General features: G+C 46.4%; 1 protein-coding gene across 2 annotated transcripts in view; it reads right to left on the bottom strand.

Annotated features, from left to right (window-relative positions):
- The window catches only part of ANKFN1 (ankyrin repeat and fibronectin type III domain containing 1), a 247,727-nt gene that overhangs the window by 221,946 nt on the left and 13,209 nt on the right, over positions 1–12,572 (bottom strand). Inside the window, exon 2 of one of the 2 annotated variants that reach the window (XM_077328704.1) lies at positions 3,116–3,206. The exons of the other annotated variant lie outside the window; for it this stretch is intronic. The gene's annotated coding sequence lies outside the window, so the exon portion shown is untranslated. The remainder of the gene's footprint in view (positions 1–3,115; positions 3,207–12,572) is intronic. 2 annotated transcript variants of the gene reach the window in all.

Genomic DNA, 12,572 nt, shown 5'->3' with positions numbered 1-12,572 from the left:
GTAGTGGCTAGAATGCTGGAATAGAATCTGTGAGACCAGGCTTATTCAAATTCTCATTCTATGATGGAAGCCTGCTGGGCAACCCTGGGCTAGTCATTCTGTCTCATCCAAACATGCCTCACAATTTGTTCTTGGTAGGTAGGACAAACTGGATGAGGTAGAAGAGTGTTTAACATTGTTTTGGATCCCCAGGTAGACAGCTCCAGTAGCATCCCTAATGTATTGGACATCCAGAGCTGATCATTCTTAATACCCCTCCTCTATAGGACAAGACTGTCTGGATTAGGGCTTGTGGGCTTACTCTTGATAAATTCAATGGGGTTTGTGCTTGAATTAACATGCATGGAGAGGGGTGCTTCCTGGACAAGCTTGCACCTGTCTCCAGGCCCTGTGCTCTTTCTTGGGGACGTAGCTCCATGAAAGCCCTTCCTCAATTCACTCAACTGAGCTACCAACTTCGCATGGAGTGATGGCTGATCTCCCAAGAGAGACTCTGCAGTTAACCTCACAAACACCTACCCCTCTGGATAGGTTGTTAGCCAAACAATGTTCTTTCATGCTTCCAGGAGGGCCATGGGCTCTGGACTTTTGACACAAGATAGTTCCACTGAACACCTTGCAATCTGATGCTGCCAATTCATGGATAAGACAGATTGGACTGCAGAGAAAATAAATGGGCAATGAATGGTGGCTGGTAAAGAGCCTTGCAATAGATCTGATTGTTTGGTTCAACTCAGGCACCCTCCAGCACTGAAACATTTCAGCCTTGGCATGAAAAAAAAATTTTTTTTTAAAGTTTGCCACCCAAATCCACCCCATTCTGGGCAGATTCTGGGCGGCAATCCACAAGGCAGAAAAAAAATGTACAAGGCTAATATGTTCCACAATGGGGAAAAAAAAGTACAGCAATAACTAGCTTAGAAAAGAACAAGGAGGAAACGAGGAAAGACGAGGACATCATGGGAATGTTGTCTGGATGCAAGAAAGGAAACAGGTAATATCAGGGAAGGAAAAGAGAACATTAAGCCAATCTCACCCCCCCCCCCAAACACACACAAATTATAGCATTCTGTGGCAGAAAGAGCGAACTGACCGTAGTATAGCCCTCATTGCCATAGCAGCATTTCCGAGTTAATTTTATTCTAATGAAAACCAAAATGAATAGTTCTGAAAACCTGAATAAGATTTCTATGCAGACAAACACTTGAGAACACTGAGTGAGAAAGGGCAGGTGATGCCTCAAGGTCTCTGCCTGTCACACCATTTCTAATGCCACACTGGGTCCTCAAGCTCCCCCTTCCTCAGGTATCCAGCTGTTGTCTCTGTGTTGTGCTTAAAACTGTATATTGTTTTAGGACACTTGTCTGTAAATTGCTTATTATAATGTAGAGCTAGCCTGCCAAAGGGTTCCTGGGCATTGCTCTAAACATGCCATAGAAGATGTGAGGGTAATTTACACTGAAGTCCTGGACATCTCAACTTTTAGTGCTGCTAGTCCTCATGGGTTTCTTAACTGCCTTTGAACTTTTGCCTTTGAGCTTTCAGTCTTGTTATTGCAGGACTGTTGTCCCCATAAATGCCTCTGTATAAATGTTTTGTGTGTGTGTGTGTGTGTGCTCTTAACCAACCCCCACTTTTTTGGGACCATTTCAGGTCAATCACAGGTCACTGTATTTCTCTGAGTAATTCTGAATTCCATCCAGAGATCACAATCCTGCTATTGTTTGCATGAATGCTGAGCTATTTTACAAAATATGCAGAATGAGATGGTTGATTTCTGGGCTATAATACTCAGATTGCAAGTAAGGGGTAAGACTTTTTAAAAATGTAAAAAGGTAAAGGTAAAGGTATCCCCTGTGCAAGCACCGGGTCATGTCTGACCCTTGGGGTGACGCTCTCTAGCGTTTTCATGGCAGACTCAATACGGGGTGGTTTGCCAGTGCCTTCCCCAGTCATTACCGTTTGCCCCCAAGCAAGCTGGGTACTCATTTTACCCACCTCGGAAGGATGGAAGGCTGAGTCGACCTTGAGCCGGTTGCTGGGATTGAACTCCCAGCCCCATGTGCAGAGCTTCAGACTGCATGTCTGCTGCCTTACCACTCTGCGCCACAATGTAATCCCATATTAAACTAGTCATATACTGCAGACTCACTAAAGAAAAAACAATCAACGAAATGTTAATACAACTGGTTTCCTAGTGTCAAACACCTTTATTTAAATCACAAATCTGCATCCTATCCAAAAAGGCAACCTCCCCTCCCAAAAATAGTCAGAAATGTCAGAGCAGGGACTTACTAATAGCTGCCTTTGTGGCCATGTGGCTGTAGAACAACAAAAGGAAATGACCATATATCCTGGCTGCATAGGCAGGAGTCTAGGGGAAGGGTCCAGCAGACAGTAGGGGCTGACCCAACATGCCAGATCAGTAGGGGGAGAGCAATGGGCAGTCCTGGGAGCTCCCCTTCCTGCCCACCTCTCTGTTTAATGTGATGGCTGCAGGGCTCTCATCTTCTGTGTTTTATAACTTTTTCCCTCGCCACCCCCCCCCCCGCATTTCAGTTGTTATGGGTCTTGCATGGGTTTTTTTTCTTGTCATGTTTTTTTGCTGCAACTTTGTCTTGCATTTTGGGTGTTGTGGTGGATCCTTTGGGCAGACAGGCCATGCCTGAGTGCCCGCCTCTTGGAGTGGAGCCAATTCAGCAACATGCCCAGCTGTCAGCATGCCCAGCAGCATGCCCAGCCCACCTTTCAATGGGGCTCTCACCACCAGATGCCAAGGGAATCACACCTTGATGGACAGCCAAGTGAATTCTGGGGTTGCCACTCCATGGTTTCACCTCCAGCAGGAAGGCTGGGGTTGGGGTTAATTGGGCAACCGGTGGGTGTCTCAATTCTGGATCTGCATCAATGCTCCTGTGGTGCAGTCAATAGAAGCTGTGGCCTTTATTGTATCCAAATCTGGCTGCATTCGTTCAGTATTCTATGCCTGCATTCCTCCTATGCCCCTGGGCCTGCAATTTGTTTCTGTGTTCTAAAGAGCAGGGATGGATTTCCCAAACAAGATCCAAGAGAGGAAACAAATTTTAAAAAATAACATTAAAATGATAGTACTTACCAATAGAGACTGGATTAGAACTCAAGATTTAGTAATTTATAACGGATCGTCATCAAATATGTCAACATTGCCCTCTTGTGGTCACTGTCACCTGTTGAATATAATGCAAACATACATTTGGCAAAAGAGTAGGTCCAGAAGGTCCTGCGGACCCCTAAACTGCTATCCCTAAGTAGAAACAGGAGAACTTCGCTGGAGTCTACAGCATGAATAATAGGGCAAGGGAATGCAAACGTCCATTACATTATATTATTGTAAAAGGAAATTCAAAGCAAGTTACATGGGCCTGATATGAAGTTCTCAAGATAGGATTGCCAGTGGCAAGGGAAGACACAAATGGGTGAAGTACAGCAGTGGTCTCCCAGGGCGCTGCTGGAGACCGAGGTGCCTTGCAGGTGGCTGTCTGCAGGAAGAGGACCCTTTCCCCATGCTTTGCCAACATTCCTGGCGTTAAAACAGAGCTGTGGCCTGTTTTAAGCCAACGTCCTCTTTGCAGGCCGAAAATGCCATCCTGCTAGGCAATCATATCCTCCTGTTTTCCCAATTTCCCCCTCCCTCTCTTTCTCTACCCTCTTTTTTATTTAATTTATACACCATCCCTTATCAAGACTTCCCTCTTGGCTTGATGGCAGTATTTTGTTTATGCCTTTGCACTATCTTCATAATTAAAAAATGGCCATTAAGCCTGCTGCTATCACTTGAGCAATCTAATTCCCATTTCTATGAGTTACTATGGATATGCCACTGCCCATCCAGGGCACTTTTCCTGTCTAGTTAAACAAGCTATTTGTAGGATTATGGACAGTGGATCTCTCCTGTGTCTTCCAGCAGTTGTGCCATTTCTTCCCAAAGAAACAAACATTTAAAAAATACCTGTTGCCAATCGACATAATTTTGCTTTGCATTATCAGCGTGCTAATTAATTCATACTTATTAGACACAAATTTGAAACTTCTAAAGACTAGCACTAATATTAAAGGGGAGAGTACAAAACCCAGTTATGCTTGTTGATGATGGACAACGGTGCATCAATGCATTCAATCTGAGATCTTTAATATAACCAGTGTGCTGGAGCACACTGGTGTGCCATTGGTGCACCTAAGGTGCACTGCATTAGATCAGAGTTTTAAACTCCTTTATATGGGCAGGTTGACCTGCCCCCTCCCAAGGTGGCCAATGATGGGCCTGGAGGAGGTGGGAAGCGGAGGGCCCCCAGCTGTTCAAACCTTTGCTGGCTGTTCAAACCTTTCATTGACTTATTTCATTGTTGGCAGGTGAAGTTGAGTAAGGCGAGCCCTTCTGTTGGGGGTTGGGGGTGCTTTTGAAGTTTTTTTGTTTTAATGAGGGGGTGGAAATTGGCCTTTGCAAGTTTCAGGCTAGGTGCTAGGCCATGGAAGACCCTTGGTGAGCTCTGGGCCTTGGATGGCAGGGAGAGGGGTCTTCTGCAGCCTAATTCCCACCATGGCCTAGTACCTGCCCTGCTGCGCTCCGGGCCTTGGGTGGCAAGGATAGGGCCTTCTGTGACTCCAAAAAAGTCCGTCTTTACGTGGAAAGCTACTTATTGATGGGTTTTGTATGGACTGGTGGTCCCAGGTGTCCTACCATGTTGTGCTTCATCTATGGAAGAAAATCTGCTAATGACGCAATGGTTCCACCTGGATAATGTAACTTCTGGGTGAAATGGCACTTCCTGGAGCGTAGAAGAAGAAGAGTTGGTTCTTATATGCCGCTTTTCCCTACCCGAAGGAGGCTCAAAGCAGCTTACAGTCGCCTTCCCATTCCTCTCCCCACAACAGACACCCTGTGAGATGGGTGAGGCTGAGAGAGCCCTGATATTACTGCCTTCCCTTCCTCTCCCCACAACAGACACCCTGAGAGAGCCCTGATATTACTGCTCGGTCAGAACAGCTTCATCAGTGCCATGGCGAGCCCAAGGTCACCCAGCTGGTTGCATGTGGGGGAGCGCAGAATCGAACCTGGCATGCCAGATTAGAAGTCCGCACTCCTAACCACTACATCAAACTGGCTCTCCCTGGCAGCAGGGAAATGTGGCTGCAGACAGCACTTCCAGTATGCCTTGAAGCCTGAAAAATCTTTCAGGTGTGCCTCCATGGTCAAAAGGTAGAGCACGGTTGCTTTAATATAATATATCATATGCCTTTTCCTTACGCTGATCTCACTCAGAGTTACTGGCTTAGATATTCCAACTTCACACAACAAAGATTTCCTTCAGGCTTAAAAAGCCTTCTTCCTTAGACTAGAGGAAGGCCTTCAGGCACCCATCTCAGTCTCGGCACTGCTGTCACCACCTTGTCATTAGCCTTGTGTACAATGGGCTGCATCCAGCTCAGGAGTTTCGTAGATGGGGGGAGGACACATCTGCCAAATCCTCCTTCCCATGGCAGACCTGAGATCCCCCCTTCATGCTGCTTGTGGAGATCCCCTATTCACCAGGAGTAGCATTTCAGGGAGCATTTGGGGTAGGAGTGGGAGTGGGAGGAGAAGGCCAAGAAGTCACACTTTGCAGACAGAAATGCCTTCGGTCCATGGCTACCTTCCAATGGACCCATCCAGCCCAAGGCACAAGGTAAAGGAACCAATAACGATGTACTGAGAAACAGAAAGGCAGGAAATGTGGAGAGTGGGGTGGCTAGATCAGGGGGGGGGCACATTCCATCAGTCAGTCTTATTCCTGAGAAGAGATCTCAGGAGGGAAATGTCTGCAGTTCAAAAATCCCTCCCAGATAGTGATGCAGATCCTCACGCAGCCCTAACCAGTGTTTTGTTCCTATGTTCAGGCAGCATGACAAGATCCATCACTTTCAACTTGTGGCTACTACCGGTCACTGGTTTTATTTCCCTCCCAATATTAGGCAAAGGTCTTCCATAGAGAACCACTCGGACACACTCCCTAGTGCTCTTCCAAGTGCAAGAACACCCGGCTGCACGTGCAGAGGTCCACGCTTGGGGAGATGATCAAAGAGGAATGAATTGGATGTGACAGAAATTAGTTGCATTGCCTCAGTGCACTCCAGGGGAGCAACTGCCTGTTGCCATGATGAAAGCAACACAAGGAGGGAAGTGGAACAGAGCTAGCGAGAGGAGCTTTGCCTGGGGAGGGGCAGAGACCCAAACTGCACCTCTGCATTTTAAGCCTGGGAACAAACCACAGCATTTGGAGAGGAGGGGGCAGTCACTCCTTTTACAAGACCTTGCAGCCCCAGTGAACAAAGGAGCCTTCATTCTTAATGGGATGAGACCTGCCAGTGGTCCCCAACCTTTTTATCACTGGGGACCGGTCAACGCTTGACAATTTTACTGAGGCCTGGAGGGAGGGGGTAGTCTTTTGCTGAGGGATGTCACCGCCTGAGCCCCTGCTCCACTTGCTTTCCCGCCAGCGCCCCTGACTTCCCGCTGCCCACTGGGGGGCGCTGCCAGCAGCAGCTGCACAGTGCTACGCCGAGGGGGAGCCCCAGCCATGGCAGCCGCTGGAGAGCACCAAAGGTAAGCCGGCAGCAGAGTCACAGGGCAGCCCCCGAGGCAGCAGCCGGGCAGGAGGACAAGGAGGAGCTGCGGCCCAGTACTGACTGCTCCACGGACCAGTACCGGTCGCTGTACCGGGGATTGGGGACAGCTGCTGTACACTATATGTGCCCTGAACAGGATACCTTAGGTTAGTCCAGTCTGATCAAATCTCAGAAGCTAACCAGGATCAGCTCGAGTTAGTCCTTGGATGAGAGACTGTCCTCGAAGCCCAGGCTTGCTATGCAGAGGCAGACAATGGCAAATCAGCGTCTCTTGCCTTAAAACCCTTTAAATGACATATTGGATAGATTGCATTGTGTGTCTGCACAGGCATTTGTTTGGAAACTGATCTCAAGAACAGTTTACAATATTAGCTGTGCTCATGGCAGATGCAGAAGGCACATAGATATGTCGAAGTAGTAAGTCCCAAATCAAAAGCATTCTTTTGTGATTTGGAAATCAACAAATACACCAAAAACTAGCAAAAAAGACGAGGGGGAAATCCCAGTGTGCCCACAAAATAAACACTCAGGGATAATTCACAATAGTGACATTATATCGCAAGCAAGCAAATTTGATAGCGACCAAGGTAATGGCATTATAATTAACTTTAAAGCAGTTGTGGAACAAATATAATAGTTTAATAACAAAAAATTATATTTTTTCATTTATTCCTCTTCACAATGAAAGCTAAGAATACTCATTCATAGCAACGTAGCAATATTTACTCTCTTATTCTTGTGCAATGAATAACCTTGAGTATACTTAGCTGTCATTGTGAATTGTTTTAAGAAGCCTAATGTTCAGAGTATAGGGAAACAATTTTTGTATGATAAATATTGAAGTATGATTTTTTAATTTCTTTCTATATAAAGAACAGACAGCTGGAGAATCCATCCTCTTTGTGAAATGGGGATTTCAGCTAACACCCATCGCATCTGTGTCTTCTGCATGTTCAATTTGGAGGCACCATACAAAAAGTTACGAAAAGGAAGAACTGAACTTTTATTTTGTTATTATCTTAAAAGTAGGAGGCAGTGGGGAGAAGGAGTAAGGAGTGTGAGTAAGGAGTCTAACTGCATGAGATGGCTGTGTAACTGGGTAAGCCAGACATGTGTGAATTCACTTGGATGCATCTGAACAACTCACGAAAGATCAAATCCCTGCTTGTGAGCAAAGAGGAGGAGACAGGGGTAGTCAAACTGCAGCCCTCCAGATATCCATGGACTACAATTCCCATGAGCCCCTGTTTGCTGGCAGGGGGCTCATGGGAATTGTAGTCCATGGACATATGGAGGGCCGCAGTTTGACTACCCTATGGGGCAATCAAACATAACTAATTGCCTTTGAGAGACCTAAGATCTGTTAATTCATCTAAACCTTTTAAAATAGTAGCTGTTACCATGTCTTGTGGCAAAGAAGTACCTAACATAAGGTGCCATTATTTTCCTGCTTCAACAATAGCCAGTTGCCACTTCCCAAAGTAGAAATATAACCCACAGGCCTCATATATGCAGGCCTCATATATGCAGGCGGTATATAAATATAATAAATAAATAGTTGCTAGGATTTGAACTGGGGTAGCTGGTAAATCCTGCTGCACTTTGTGCAAATATCCTACAGGAAAAGGTAATGTCTTGGATCCTGTTGAAACTAATCACAGGCACAGGATTTATGCCCACAGAATGTGTTCTTATTTCCTACCTCCTGCTACGGATGCCAGTCCCTAGGTGGGACCTGGGAATCCCCTGGAATTACAGCTCCAGACTAAAGACATCCGTTCCCCAAGTGAAAATGGCTGCTTTGGAGGGCGGACCCCATAGAATTATACTCCGCTGAGGTCACTCATCACCTCAAATCCTGCCTACTTCTATCCCCATCTCCAAAGTTTTCAGGACGGTATCTCCTCACCCAGAGCTGGCAACCCTACCTCCTGCTCAAGCCCAAAATGCTTCCAAAATACAGCTTGCGGGTGACAGAGGATACCAAGGAACAGCATGAGGGGTTAGAGCAGGGGTAGTCAACCTGTGGCCCTCCAGATGTCCATGGACTACAATTCCCATGAGCAAATGCTGGCAGGAGCTCATGGGAACTGTAGTCCATGAACATCTAGAGGACCAAAGGTTGACTAACCCTGGGTTAGAGGGCTCCTGTGGGAGAAGGGAGGCAAATGGCCTCCTTGCCCTCACAGATCTGCCCAATGGGATCCAATCTATCCCCATGCTTCCTATTTCAAGGCCTAGCCTTGAGTAGTGATGATTTCTAATTTTCTACCCTTGCTCATTCAGTCCCCAAACTGCCTTTCTATTTTGCTTCTCCCTTGTTCACGTCAAACTCTGTGATTCTTTATTTTCATACCGTTGTCTGTTTCCTTGCACCAGAGTTTCCTCCTATAAAACATGGACTTTTCAGCGCTATTAAATGAACATCATATGCACATTACATATAGTAATGATGCAAATTGTCTGAATGCCATATCCATTGCATCTGAAAAGGCCCACAGACGTCCACAATCCAAACAGCCCTTTAAAATCCACTGTGAAAACGGAGAACTGATCCTATTGACAAAAATATAACTAATAAATAAACATAAAAAGGAAATGAAGCAAAGAGCATTTGCTCAGCCACAGCCAAGGACATAAAAGGTTGCCATATCAGTGTAAATAAAAAGAATTTAGGAAATCATTCTGGATACAGAAGAATTTGCAACTATCATCCTAATTTACAACATCTGTGGAAATACATTGGGTAATTCATTTGTGTTAATGAATCCTGGGGACTGTGGTTCACATATTTATTTCCTTAGGGGAATATTTTTGAGGCTGTCCTCCCCCCTCTTTCTTTCCATTTCTCAAAATGCAAGCTTTAGTTTCAGAACCAGAAACTTAGCCATGGAGTTTGGGGTCATCCACTCAGGGCTGGCTTATCTATATAGCACAGGTAGCATGTGTAACGGGCCCCGCATTTCCAGGGGCCCACATGATGTCCCCCCCCCATGGATCAGGGCTGTAACCTCTGTCCTCTCCCCTTTTCCCGCTTTAAGGACACTCAGTAATACCCCTTTCCATTGTGGGGGACCCCTCTGCCCCCAGTCTGGCCATTCCTGACACAGTTGGTTTCAACTGGGGCCTCACAAATCCTTAAACTGGCTCTGCATCCACAGCTAGCATCCTTATTACAAATAACCACTCATAAACAGCCAGTTCTGTTGTGGTGTGGTCACACTTCGATGACGGGATGCATTTTAGTTGTCACGTTGCCTAAGCAAAAAGGAACACTGAAAACTCTTCTTGGCATCTCACAGCAAACCTCAAAACCAAGAGAGAGGAAACAACATGCATAACAACCATCACACTGATTCCGCGTACAGTTTCTTAGTGTCTCATGCGGTGTGCGCTTTATCATCATTCAAGCCTTTCTCTCTATCCTCGGTCCCGCAGGACGGGCCGTTTTTTTTACTCATTTTGAAACCGGATCATCCATCACTCTTTTAAACGGGCTTGCCAGAGATCTGAATTGAGCCTCGTAATAAAACAGCAGAGACAGAGATCTAATTGATTCCGATAAAGAATGTTGAACTGTGAAGATAGGGAAGGTGGCTAGAACCACAGGCATTCATCTTCCCCCTTGCCTTCTAAGCCTGCAAAGGTACACTGTATGCCATAGCAAAGCAACCCATGTATTCTGCACAGGAAAATATGAAGCGACAGTCAGGGATCACATTTTAATCCCCCACACCTCTCCCTCTCTCCCTCCTTCTCAACCTCTAATGCAGAGGTATCCAACCTGGGGGTCGGGACTCCTTTGGGGGTCGAATGACCCTTTCACACGGGTTGTGGCAGGGCGAGCAGCTTGGCCGGGGCAGATTGAGATAGAGCATTCATCTGTCTGGAGCAGCGGAAAAGAGTGAGATCGGCATGGCGGGAGAAGAGGCAGAACTGAATTGAGAAACCCCGGAAAACCCCCCCAAAAAACCATTTATATTCAATCATGAACAATGGAGCTTCACGCCGTTGGTCAGTTTCAGTTTAATTTCTTTGAAAGAACACTTGCATAATTTTATGGTTGGGGGTCACCACAACATGAGGGACTGTATTAAAGGGTTGTGGCATTAGGAAGGTTGAGAACCACTCCTCTGATGGTACCCACAATACACATGTTCTGATTAAAATGCTTCCCTTACCTTGATGCTACAGGAGCATAGACTTAAAAACTGGTGAGTGGGTGTACACAGTCAAGCCTTGCCTGAGCATGGTTGGCAGCTTTGGGACTACTGGAAATCCAAGGCTTCAAAATCCCTGGGACGTGTCACTTGATCTTTCAGTCTAACCTACCTTTGGGATTGTTGTGAAAATAGGGTAGAAAAGGGAGAACCATGTGTCTCACCCTGAGTTCTGTGAAGGAAAAGTGGGGGCAAAAGGGTAGAATCCATAGCAAATGTGGCCTAAGACACTCAGTTAGATACGGAGCTTAAACAGTTCCGCAGGGCCTGCAAAAAGGAGCTCCTCCACCAGGCATTTGGCCGAGACCAGATGTAATCTACAGCGACCAAGGGCCCCTGCTCCCCCCCACCCCCCCTCAGAATTCAATCAATAAGCCACCCCCCTCAGAATCCCATCAACAAGCCTTGGACCTGTTTGTGTTATGATTGTTTATTGTTATACTGTGTTGTGTTTGGTTGCAATTGTTGGTTATTGGTGTACATGTTCTACAGACTGTTTTATGTATGGTTCTCTGTTATAATGTAAACCGCCCTGAGCCTCCGGGGAGGGCGGTATAAAGGTATGATAAATAAATAAATACTTGTTGCCATTTAAAGGCACCACTCCAGCAGTAACTCAGAAAGGACACATCCATCTTAGCTTCTTTTCCCTCAGTGTTCTGGGTCTGGGCCTGGTGACTGTTCATTAGACTATTTAGAGGATGAGGTGATCATGGAGGGCAAAACCATGACAGACTCTGAGTTGTCTGGAGTCTTGGACCCCTAGAGGCTGTCAGAGAACTTGCAACCAGTTTCTAGACCAGAAGTCCAGAAGGTCCAGGAGCATGGGCCACCACCACAACATGAGGGATCCATGGAGGAGTGGGTTGCCCCCAGGACCTGGAAAGATGAAAAGCGCAGCTCAGAAAGCAGGTGAATGACTGCCCGCCTGTCTGCTGACCATGAGGCATCTGCAGATCTAGATCCATCATAAGGCTTTGCAAGATGTTGGACAGAGTGCCTGTAGAATATAAGCCCCTGCTACAGTTGACACTCAACCTGAGCTCAGCTGCCTGTTGTGGGACGAGTGGTTGATGCTTACTTGTAAATGGGGAATTGCCCAATGTTGTTGTTGTTCTTATGTGCGAAGTCACGTCCAACCCATCGTGACCCCATGGACAATGATCCTCCGAGCTTTTGCCCAATGTTATAACAGTGATTTTCTAACCATTGGCTTTGCTCCTCTCCTGAACACTCTCATGTGAACATGGACTGCTGATTATTTATTTTAGCCTGTCTCTGCCGATTCTGTTGGCTGGCACTTTCATACAGGATGATCTGGACCAGGTTTGAGCCACTACAGCACATATGCTGCCGTGTGTGTATGTGTCCAGCCAATGCACTCATCATTCTAACCATGATGTAGAGCAGGGGTAGTCAAACTGCGGCCCTCCAGATGTCCATGGACTACAATTCCCATGAGCCCCTGCCAGCAAATGCTGGCAGGGGCTCATGGGAACTGTAGTCCATGGACATCTGGAGGGCCGCAGTTTGACTGCCCCTGATGTAGAGGAACAAATAAGGATGATATTTTACTTCCCACCCATGTTATTTGCCTCCTTCATATCCACCCTATGTTTATGTACAACTTTCAAGAGTTGTACTAAAAGAAGCGTGATTGCTAAGCTGCACATGACATATGTTTTGCTTATTTCCATGCACTTTTACTGG

Source organism: Paroedura picta, chromosome 3, assembly GCF_049243985.1.
Source record: "Paroedura picta isolate Pp20150507F chromosome 3, Ppicta_v3.0, whole genome shotgun sequence".
Classification (NCBI taxonomy): domain Eukaryota; kingdom Metazoa; phylum Chordata; class Lepidosauria; order Squamata; family Gekkonidae; genus Paroedura; species Paroedura picta.
Note: the sequence above shows the minus strand (reverse complement) of the source record. Positions and strands in the feature narration are given on the sequence as shown.